Source organism: Papaver somniferum, chromosome 4 (assembly GCF_003573695.1).
Source record: "Papaver somniferum cultivar HN1 chromosome 4, ASM357369v1, whole genome shotgun sequence".
NCBI classification, from domain to species: Eukaryota; Viridiplantae; Streptophyta; class Magnoliopsida; order Ranunculales; family Papaveraceae; genus Papaver; species Papaver somniferum.
This window is the reverse complement of record NC_039361.1, coordinates 158,224,485-158,236,045: the sequence shown is the minus strand read 5'-3', so window position 1 is coordinate 158,236,045 and position 11,561 is coordinate 158,224,485. Positions and strand designations below refer to the sequence as shown.

The 11,561-nt window shown below is 40.0% G+C and overlaps 1 long non-coding RNA gene across 1 annotated transcript; it reads left to right on the top strand.

Annotated features, from left to right (window-relative positions):
• The first annotated feature begins 5,407 nt into the window (after nucleotides 1–5,407).
• Nucleotides 5,408–11,290, top strand: LOC113271717. Its single transcript, XR_003322290.1, has 2 exons — nucleotides 5,408–6,257; nucleotides 11,117–11,290. It is a non-coding gene; the product is annotated as an uncharacterized LOC113271717 (long non-coding RNA).
• Nucleotides 11,291–11,561: the final 271 nt, after the last annotated feature.

Below are 11,561 nucleotides of genomic sequence, written 5' to 3'. Positions count from 1 at the left end.
GAAAAATAATTCCCCTTAATGGGTTTGGGGTGCCCCTAAGTAAGTAGGAAAAGCCTAGTATAAGAGTGGGGACTAGGCCCAAGCCCAATGAAGTGCCTCCCTTGACAAAGGGGATACGCAATTAAGGAGGTTTGGGACACGTGGCAAGATGACATAAAAGGAAAGGGTCTTTGGAAAGTCTATATAAGGAAGGAAAAAGTAAAATAGAAGGTCAACTTTTCTCTCTCATACTATTCCTAGAAATTGAGGTCACATGATGTACTAGGACGGGTAGGACCTAAATCGAATTCCGGTATTAACATTTGACAACCACACCCGGGGATCGTGCCTAGATCATCATGAACCATCTAGAAAGCGCCAACCCAAGCGCGGCGGAAAATAAACCAACCAATGGTCCCATCAATACGGACGAGGTGACAATGGAAGACGGGGACAGCGAGGAGGAAGCGGCAGAGAAAAACAATGTCAAGCAACCAAGAATAGGCACGCCCCAAAGCAAGGAGAAGGATGTATCGCACGAGGAGAACACACAAGCAACGCAGCAACCAAAGTCCCCACCTCCAGTTTTGCAAGATATGCAGAAGGAGCTAGAAGAGCGATCACAAAGAAGACAGGAGCTAGAAAAATGGATAGACTTTCATCTCTTCACCAATAAGAGAATCCTGGGAACATCCTGCATCTTCCGATATCGTTTTCACTCATATCCCCTCCATCTCAAGAAACGGTTAGGGAAGTTTTCGTTTCTCTGCAATATGCCGAGAACAAGACAATCCTCCCAAACTGCATCTTCATCTTCTTCGGCCAAGTCATCTTCATCTCCCCGAGTAGGTCTTTCTGCCTCTTCTGCAAGCCCCTCTGCACCTTATACAACAGTCCATTCTCAAGGAAATTCTCCTTGTGCTGATAACGATGAAGACGATGACCCATACTGTCATTACCTATTGAAACACTTTGAGGAATGCAATGATGGTGTAGTAGGAAAAGGGTATGTCAAAACCTCGATTCTTAAGCATATCCATGACAGACACGCTCCAACTGCTGCTTCCATTTCTACCTGCAAAGATAGAATCTGCACTAAGGTACGTGTATACATTGCTTGGGAAAAATTGTTGAAACAACTTCGTATGTGGCTTTGCTTCGAGTGTTTTCAATGTCATTCCTGGAAAAGAGCATGCCCAGACCACCCAGGAGGCGTGTTGAAAGGTCCTTTGAATGGCAAGGGGCTAATTTCCTGATACACGGGGTTGACAAACCAATTACTCAGACCCCAGATATTCCTGACGCTGGGACTGCAAGTGGTACTGATGCAAATATAGGGGTTTCAATAGAGATTCTTAACCTGATTTTTCAGAAACGTATTACAACTATCTCTAGCATCCCCCCACAGTGCAGGTTATCATTTTCTAGAACACTAAAATCCTCGTTGGATAAGGTCTTAGCCAATCCCTCGGATATACTTCCTTGGATACAACTGCTGCTATTGCCCACTTGCACACTTAGTCTCTACATTCCTAAAAGCACTGCAGAAGAGAGATCTGGCGTCCGAAAGTGACTTCAGACAGAATTGATCAACCAGGATCTTAACATTTGGAAGGAGCAAAACGGATGCACTTTCTGGATGTGCATAAGGAACTTCAGCAAGCAACAAAAGGAAAAAATAAGAAGCACAAGACGAATGCCCAGACCTGTAAGAAAAAGCTTAGCAGCGGACACTACACAACAGCCATTAGAATCCTCTTTTCTAATGGTGTTGCTCCCAGCAATACTGACACATTGTCCCAGCTGCAACTGAAGCACCCTTCAGCTCCACCTCCAATCATCCCAACAGAATGTATTAGAGATGCACCGGTTTCAGTTGATGGCCCTGCAGTTCTTGCTGCTATTAGAAGCTTTCTGAAAGGTACAGCATGTGGACGCGATGGACTCCGAGCTCAACATTTGTTTGATGTCTTAAGTGGCTCCGCTGCTGCAGTTTCAGACGAGCTACTTGCGTCCATGGCACGTGTGGTAAACTTATGGATAGACGGAAAATGCCCATCTGGCTTAGGAGAGTACATTGCTAGCGCGCCTCTCACTCCCCTCCTAAAGCCTGATGGCGGTTTAAGGCTAATAGCTATTGGTACAATCTGGCGCCGGTTATGCTCGAAATTGGCAGCCACTTCAGTATGCAAAGAGATGGCAACTTACCTAGGTGACCACCAGTTTGGTGTCGGCATTCCCTGCGGAGGGGAAAACATACTCCACGCTTCCAATAGACTTCTCAAGGCTAAAGGTACACAAAGCAACCTTACTATGATGCTCATTGATTACTAATGCATTCAATTTGGTCGATCGATCAACTATAATAAGAGGAGTCAGAGCTAGATGCCCTAGCATATCTTACTGGGTCGAGTTTTGTTACGCCAAGCCTGCAAGAATTTATTACGAGGAGTCTATTCTAGCCTACTCAAGGAATCCATTAGGCCCTCTCCTCTTTGCACTAGCTCTACATCTCCTGATCTTCCACATTGCTAGTACCTGCACCTTAGACCTGCATGCCTGGTACCTCGACGATGGAACCATTATAGGAGACACTTTAGAAGTCTCAAAATCTCTAAATATAATTCAACATGAAGGTGGTGCACGAGGGCTGCATTTGAACATCAGGAAGACGGAGATTTACTGTCCTTCTCTCGATCCAAGATGCTCAGATAATTGTGTTTTCCCTGCCAGTATTGGTCGACTAGCATTGGGTGTGAAATTGCTGGGAGGTCCCGTCAGCATGGATACTCAATACTGTAGTGACATGATCCTACAACGTATTGATAAAACTACTAGGCTCATGGAATGTGTTAAGACACTCAACGACCCACAGTGCGAGCTATTTCTCTTACGGAACTGCGTTGGAGTTTCTAAATTGTACTTCAACATGCGCACAACCAGTCCAAGAGTCATACAGTCGGCATCAGCACACTATGATCAGCAGCTCATGGAATTTCTACGGCACCTGATAGTAGGAGATGTCGCTGGATTTGGGTTCCTTCAACAGCGCCTGGTGACCTTGCCTATGGGATATGGAGGATTAGGAGTGTACACCATGCGCGACACTAGTCAGTACTGCTACCTAGAGTCGTGTGTACAGACTCAACGCTTACAGCAAACCATTCTGACCAATCTTGATATTTCAGCACCAAGCCTTAGCTTCCAGGACGCTCTCAACATTTTCATACAAACCTATGGCCTGTCCACTTCTTTCGACATCAGTACCACCGCCCCACAGCCTATGAAGAAAATGATGGCTATGTATTTCGATGCAGTGAAGAAGGAACTTCCTAACAGGTTCAACCTATCAACAAGAGATGTGATCTTATGGCAGTGTAATAGGCAGGAGCACGCGATGGAATTTTTGAAGGCTATCCCCATTGCTGGTCTAAATCAAACCATCGGGCCTCGACAATTCAGGGCAGTCGTCCAATACCTCTATGGCATACCACTTTTTCCGGAAGACAATGTATGTACTTGCTGCAAACGCGATACAAACGTCTTTGGAGATCATGTGCTCCATTGTGCTAGCGAGGTAGGCCTCAAATTTCGACATGACTTGGAGCGGGATGTGATTATGGATATTTTCTATAGGGAGGGAGTGGCGGCTCGGAAGGAAGCATCTCTAGGCCTTTTGTCTGGTGGGGTGGCTTTGAAGCCAGCAGACATACTTGTGCATAGATGGGAGAACGAAGTTTATACATGTTTTGATGTCACAGGAGTCTCGCCCTTCTCTTGACCTGGTTTACGTAGATTTACACCTGGACATGCAATCACCGCGGCCGTTAGTTGCAAACGTAACAAGTATCTGGAGATATGCAGGTCCCACGGTTATGCTCTCGGAGTCTCGGCTTTCACAACTCTAGGTGAACTCGGAGATGCTATGATTGTTCTCTTGAAGAGGCTAAAGAACTGTTTAGCTAATTACGATGCTAACAATAAAATAGGCGGTTCTTTATTTCACAGGGTAGGTTTGGCTATCCAAAAAAGAGTTGGAGCACAGTTTGTTGCTCAGCTCCCATCCATTCATGTATAAATTAATATTTAATTTTCTTAAATAAAATCCCGTAGAGGCATTGTTTTAAAAGAAAGGAAAAAAAAAAGAAAAAAAGTTAAAAAAAAAGAAAAAATTATTCATTGCATCATATTTTGGTTTGTTTAGTTCGTTTTTGGTTTTGTATTCGTACAATTAAGACAATGGAAGAAGAAATATTCATAATGAAGTTTCAAGCAACAAAGAGTTAAAGGAAAAGAATCACATTGTCAAGATTCTACGAAGTTCAAGAATTATCATCATGAGTTGAAGACTGAAGACGAAGATGAAGACAAAGACTGAAGATAGAAGACGTTTCTACGGATGCTGTGAGAGTGGTGATGACTGCATGCCGAACGGATAACGAGGTAAGTAAGCATATTCCCACATTCATTAAGTGTTTGATTTCTTTTCTTAGAGATCGTCAGAAAAAAGGGTTTTCAAAATGAATAAAAGATGTGGGTTTTCAAAATAATTCGGAGGGTTTTTGCCTTCCTACCATTCAAGGTGTCGCAGGATTCTCTCTTCATTCCTACCTGGACACATGTGCGACCCATAAAAAGCTATTTACTATTGAGAGCAACTTCATAAAACCCTTTCTTGTGAGGCAGAGTGAGACTTTTGATCACTCTGAACCCGAATTTCTTTCGAGAAGAGATAGTTATTTCTCTCTAAATTTTAAGGATGAGATTGTGTTCATTTATTTGTCTAACTTCTTATGACTAGTGTGCAGAATCTCTATGTCTTTTTAGCGCGTTGGATGCTATCATTGCAGAGAACTAGTAAGTTTGAAAAGTAGGTTTTGTAGGCATACCTCTTGTAAACCTTCACGAGACTATAACTCGTCCACTAGGGACACCTAGGGGTTTAAAGGCTTGTTATACATGCTAAGTGTGACCGTAGACTCGACGACACGGAGTTGTAGGTATGTTTAAGAATTAGTTTTGTTTGATTTGATCGAGGACTAGCAAAGTCTAAGTGTGGGGGAATTTGATAGGTGTCTAAAACACCTTGATTTCACATCTATATGCTTTCTTTGCTATTTCTCTTGTAAAATATGTATCTTATGTTTACTTTTGAGTGTTTAGGTACTTTGGAGTCATTTGGAGTGAAAGAAGGAGAAATCGTCCATTTGGAGCATAAAAGTCAAAAAGATCAATTCACATGCGAGATACATTTGGAACCGTTTAAGGTTGCGCAAGGAGTGAAGTATGGACTGTTGACAGACAGGCCAAATGGTCATTGGGTGGCCTGTATTAATCTGCTGGGTGCCTACACTCTGGGTTTCTCAGAGCTGGGGTTGTTAAATCTTCAATTCCTACAGAAGACCTAAACTTCAGATAAGATGTAATTTTTCTCATCATTGCCTTCTTTGCCTGAAATTGAGAGAAGGCATGGTGGCACTGTTACTCTGAGAAAAGGAGAGAATCAGAGATGAAATTCGTGGAAGAGAAGCATACTGGTTGAAGAGAAGATGAAGATGGTGATGAACTTGTTGTTGTAGGAGATTTGATTTGTCTGAATCAAGGTCTTGTTCTTGAGTTAAATTGTCCGAGAATACAGACCCAGGGAAGAAATTGGGGATATCTTGCTGCAGATCGAGAATTAAAAGCCGTGAAGGAGATGGGTTTTTGTAGTTACAATTGATAATGGGTTTGTATGATTCTGTCAACAGAGAAGATGGTGAAACTAGAGTTCGATTCAAGATGGGTTTGAGCTGTGGATTCATGAACCAGAATTAGTCTTGTTTGGAGTAATTTTAGAAGAAATAAAAAGGGTTTTTAGCTGAGCATTTAATGGAGAAATTAATGGATGGGGTTTGAATCTGGTGATGCAGCTTGTATTGTTTGTAGTTGGGGGAGTTTAATTGATCTGAGAAGAGATTTGTTGCTGGTGTTAATAGTGGTGCTGGATGCAGTGAAAGAAAGATGGTTCTTTTGTTGATTGTGATGAATAATGGAAATGGGTTCAGTTGGAAGATAAAACATGGTTGCAACTACAAATGGTGCTAGTGAAACTAAGCAACTAAGACTGGTGAACTTTTGGTGACAGTCAGGCAAGACTGAATGAGTTACAGGCAAGGCTGAATTGGTTAGGAGTTTGTTGAATTGATAAAAACTGCAGGTTGATGTTGGATGGATTGTGTTTTGAGTTATGTATGGAATTGCAAGGGTAAACTGGCTGGAGTATTAGGCTTGAGATGGTATTGTTAGGGCTGAACAGAAACCGAACCGATAACCGTAACCGCACCGAACCGATAATCCAACGGTCGGTGACGGTTTTTATTTTAATAACCGTTAGATCTACGGTTCGGTGTACGGTTTTACCCATAACCGCAAGATAACCGCACCGAAAAACCGATTAATAGGGACCGTCGATTAGTTTTTATCTTGATTAATCCTAGCCGTCTAGATTAAAGCCTACACCATATATATTTCGGAACCCTAATTTTTTCAGAAGTTTTCATCTCGTTCTCTTCTTCTCGGCTCTCGCTGGTCTGAAACCCCAGTCGCCTCCACCACCAGTAGAACCACCACTTTGATCTTTTAAACCACCTCCATCAAGAGCACCACCACCTCCTTGGCTCTATCTAGTAAGTAAATAGATCCCATGTTCTATTTCTCATTCTCGTTTCGATTGATTTGTTTGTTTTTCAATTTCTAGGGTTTTTTTTTTAATTATTCTTCTGTTAGGACTTAGAGTTTCTTTCCTCGAAATGGTTTGCTTGTTGTTTTGTGTTTATCAATCAATTTCTTTTGTCAAATCTTATTTTTCTGATTACAGTCATGGGTTTTTTATTTTAGGTTTTGGTTGAGTTGAGGCCTGAGGGGAGGAACTCAAGAAGGAGTCTGAAAGCTATTATCATTCAGTTTGAGTTAAGGGAAGGAAGGAGTCTGATTACAGGTAACTACTAACTAGTTATCTACTCATGATGAAGGAGCTGTTGGTTAGGTTTTATTTATAGTTTTTGTTAGTAGTCTTGTCCAGTAGGAGAAGAAGTTGAATCTAGCTAGGGTTATATTTAAGATTTTACATCGGAGTCCAAGAGGAGAGATCAAAGTTGGGTTCATGATTACTGGTTTGATTTTTGTCTCTGTATTCATTTAGTTGCAGAGGGTCGCTTTTGTTTTGTTGATATTTCTTTTACTAGCTCCATTGTTATTAGTACTAGTAGTTCTGTCTTTGATTGAAACTATCTTGCATTTTCAATATCTTTTAATTTTATTTCTTATATCTGTTGTGATTGAATGCAAGTAAAAGACTAAAGCAACAGCTGTGCAGTTGGAATTTGAGAAAGACCATGGATCTGTAATTTCATTGGATTTAGGAATATGTTTTTAGGATGAAACCAACCTTGATACCAATGGGTGCAGCTTCAATTAGAAATTGATTCAAATTATGGTAATCAAGTTAGTTTCATTATCAAGTTCAGAACTAACTTGTTTACCTTTGGTTGTTTGGCAGGGTAATGATTGGATCAAGTTCAGTTTCATTATCAAGCTGCAAGATGGCAAGTGCATCTCCCTCTCTATCCCCTGCAGCTGGGTCTACTGATGTGACACTGTCAATAACACCTCAAGTTGATGCTACAAATCAAGAAACACAAGCTATGGAGCAGGCTACACAGGACCCTGCACCTGAGGTTGTACCGAATAAGAAGGGGAAAACTAGATCAAAAGTTTGGAATGACTTTGTAAGGCTCAGTGAAGAACAAGCTCAGTGTAAGCATTGTAAGAAGAAATTGCAAGCACATAGCAGAGGAAATGGCACTTCCAGCATGAAGACACATTTAGGCACATGCCCTCAGAATCCCAACAAGAAGCAGAAGGGTCAGAAGAATTTGATGTTTCCACCTCCAAGACCAGGACAGTCATCACAACTGGTTGCTGTAAGTTATGACAAGGATATGTGTAGAAGAAGATTGGCTGAGTTTGTCATCATAGATGAACTTCCATTTAGAATTGTAGAAGGAGAAGGGTTTAGAAGATATAGTGAACAGTTGGAGCCTAGATTCAAGGTGCCAAGCAGGATGACAATTTACAGAGATCTTTTAATCATCTACAAAGATGAGAAAGAGAAGTTGAAGAAATACTTCAAGGAAAGTAAACAAAGAGTCTCTCTCACAACTGATACATGGACTTCTCCAAACAACTTCAATAATATGTGTGTGACAGTGCACTTCATTGATATCCATTGGAAGCTTCAAAAGAGGATCATTCTGTTTTGCTTGATCAAGGGTCATACTGGAGTGGATATTGGGAAAATGCTTGAGAAATGTTTGCTGGATTGGGGGCTAGAAGATCTTTTTGGTGTGACTTTGGACAATGTCAGTGCAAATAGTGTGGCAATTGAGTATCTTCAAACAAGTGTCATCAATTGGACCGGAGCAAAAGTGAGATCTCAGTACATGCAGGTATAATTACTTTTCTTGGCTCTATTCATTATGACACTTGAAACTGATTCAATATGAAAAAAAATTCTTTAGGTTGATAGAATATAATCTTGCATAGCCATGAGTTCTTTATAATGTACTTGTTGCTTTGTGCTTGTTGTATATCTTTGTGCTTGCAACTGATTCTTTCATTCTGTTATTGTTTGATGAACTAGCTAGAAAATAATTCTTTGATGAACTGTCTGTGCTTTTATTGTTTCATTCCTGCCAGGTAAGGTGTGCTGCGCATGTTCTTGCGCTTGTTGTCAAAGATGCTGTGCTGTTGTATCACAAGTCCATTGGAAGGATCAGATCAGTTATCAAGTTTGTTACCGGCTCTCCCTCTAGGTTGGCCAAATTCAAGGAATGTGCTGCTCTCGAGAAGATTGATTGTAAGAAGATGGTTTTCCTAGATGTGAAGACCAGGTGGAATGCTACGTATCTGATGCTTGATGCTGCCATTCCTTATGAAAAAGTCTTTAAGAGATTAGAAAGAGAAGATAGGAGCTTTCGAGATAAGTATATTTTCAAAGAATCTGAATGTGAAGCTTTGCCTAATACTGATGCTGATATTGTTGTAATTGATAATGAAGAATATTATCATAGTTCATCTAGTGAATCTGAATGTGAAGTAGATGTGTCTAAAAAGAAAATACTAAGAAAAAGAACAAACCTCATCGTCATCATGCTCCATATGCTGCAGACTGGTCATATGCTAGGTGTCTTGTTAAGTGTTTGAAAATCTTCTTTGATGTTACTGTTAGGTTCTCAGTTTCAGTTCAGGTTACTTCACATGAATTTCTTTGGCAGTTGGCATTGATACATGAACAGTTGGTTCGTCTTAGAGCTATAGGAAACCGAGATCCTCATATTTCTAAGATGGCATAAATGATGTTTAAAAAGTACAACGCATATTGGGGGGATTATGAAGATATGAACTCTGTGATGTATTTTGCTAAGTTGCTTGATCCTCGAGAGAAAGAATTTGGTTTGAAATTTGATCTTGAATGTTTGTATGAGCAAGATGATTTTAGGGTTACGACTGTTTTGAAAGCTGTGAAACAAGTTATGGGAAGACTTTATGATGAGTACAACAACATGTATTCAAATGCCAATGCAGAGGAAGGTGACATCATTACTTACTGTTGATCATCATTAGTTCATTACTAATATTGCTTATTATTTTTTTTTATCATCATTACTTACTATTGATAGTTCTCATGTCTTAGGTACTGGCTCAACATCTGCTGCTGGTGTTGATGACATGGTTGTTTCTGTGCAAGAAGAGAACATTGAGGATATGCTTGAGTCGAGGAAGAAAAGGCGAAGAATGAATGTTCACAATACTCATCCAAAGTCAGAGCTTGAAAGGTATTTGCTTGATGACTGTGAAGCATCTACCAAGGAGTTTGATATTCTAGCATGGTGGCAGGCTAATAGTACCAAGTATAAGGTATTTGCTTAATCAACTCTTTTAATAAATTTCTTAAACTAGCATGGTGGCAGGCTAATAGTACCACGATCTTGGTGATGCTTCATTTTCTTAAACTCTTTTAATAAATTTCTCCATTTGCCAGTACACATACTTGGTGATCTCAAATTTATTAATAATCTTGTTTCTTCAGAAACCCATGTTTCTGCTCTTTTCTTTGGAGGTCTCATTTCATGATCAGACCCACTACTGTCAGCTAAAACCATTTGCTGTTGTGGTTGTTTAAGGTACTATCACTAATGGCAAAGGATATTTTAGCAATACCAGTGTCCTCCGTTGCTTCGGAATCTGCATTCAGTACTGGAAAACGCATTCTTACTCCATGGAGAAGCTCGCTATCTGTCAGGACAGTTGAAGCACTTCTCTGTACGCAAAGCTGGTTGCAGAAACCTATCTCTCTTGATTTCCCATGTGACTACGTACCTGATGACAATTCCAACATTGAAGATGGTAATGGAATCCCTTCTCTTTTGACCTGAAATTTGAATGAGTGTATCTTCTTTTATCTGTTAGTTTCTCACCTGCTGTAACAACAACAGCAGCAATCATAATTCATATTCAGCCAAGTGTTTGTATTCTTCTTTGCATTCTTGTTGTTTTTCTTCTTATCTGTTAGTTTCTCTTATCTTATTTCTTCTTGTTTTTCTTGTTGCAGAAATTTTGGGGAAGGATGAAGATTAAGGAGATTGGCTTGAGAGATGGATGGACTGCAGTCTTTTAGCTTTGGTTAACTTGAGAAATGAAGATCAAATGGATGACTGCAGTCTTTTTATGTTATTGGCAACATCGTTTTCTTTTAACTTTCGTTTCATCAGACTTTGGTTATAGACTTTGGTTATCTTTTAGAATTAAGACTTTGGCTAACTTGTTTGTGAACTTCAACTTTGGTTATCTGTAGACTAAACTTGTTTGTGAACTTCAACTTTGGTTATCTGTAGACTAAAGAGTAAACCTATACAGGTGCAGGGTATAGGTGAAAACCGAACCGAACCGTAACCGAACAGTATCGGTGCGGTTAAAAACCGAACCGAATACTGAACAATTCGGATACGGTTTCAATTGTGATAACCGCACCGAACACGGTTAGTTGAACGGTTTTACCTATAACCGCACCGAACCGAACCGTGTGCAGCACTAGGTATTGTTGGTGATATCTAAGGCACAGGTTGTGATTTTGTTGGTGCTTCAAATGGAAAATGGAATTGGCAGAGCTGTAATACAGGAGATGGTATTGCAGTTGGATACAAGAGCTGTAGAGAGTATGTTGGTGGTTCAAATGAAGAGAAGGAGCTACAGCTGATATTAATGGGAATTGCAGGAATTAGAGATGTGCATTGATGTGTTTTCAAAGTTGTTGTAGTGATAAGATTCGTTGAAGACTTGTAAAAGCAGATTTTAGACTTAATTTTAAATAAAAAATATAGGAAACTTAAATAAAAGTGATATGAAAAATATGGAGAAGACTGGGGCTATGGATTCCACTAATTACCAATATCAAAGTGATTTATATTCTCTAATTATAATTATGCAAATCCTTCATTCAAATTGATTCTAAATATTGCAAAAGTTGATTTTTTTAGAAA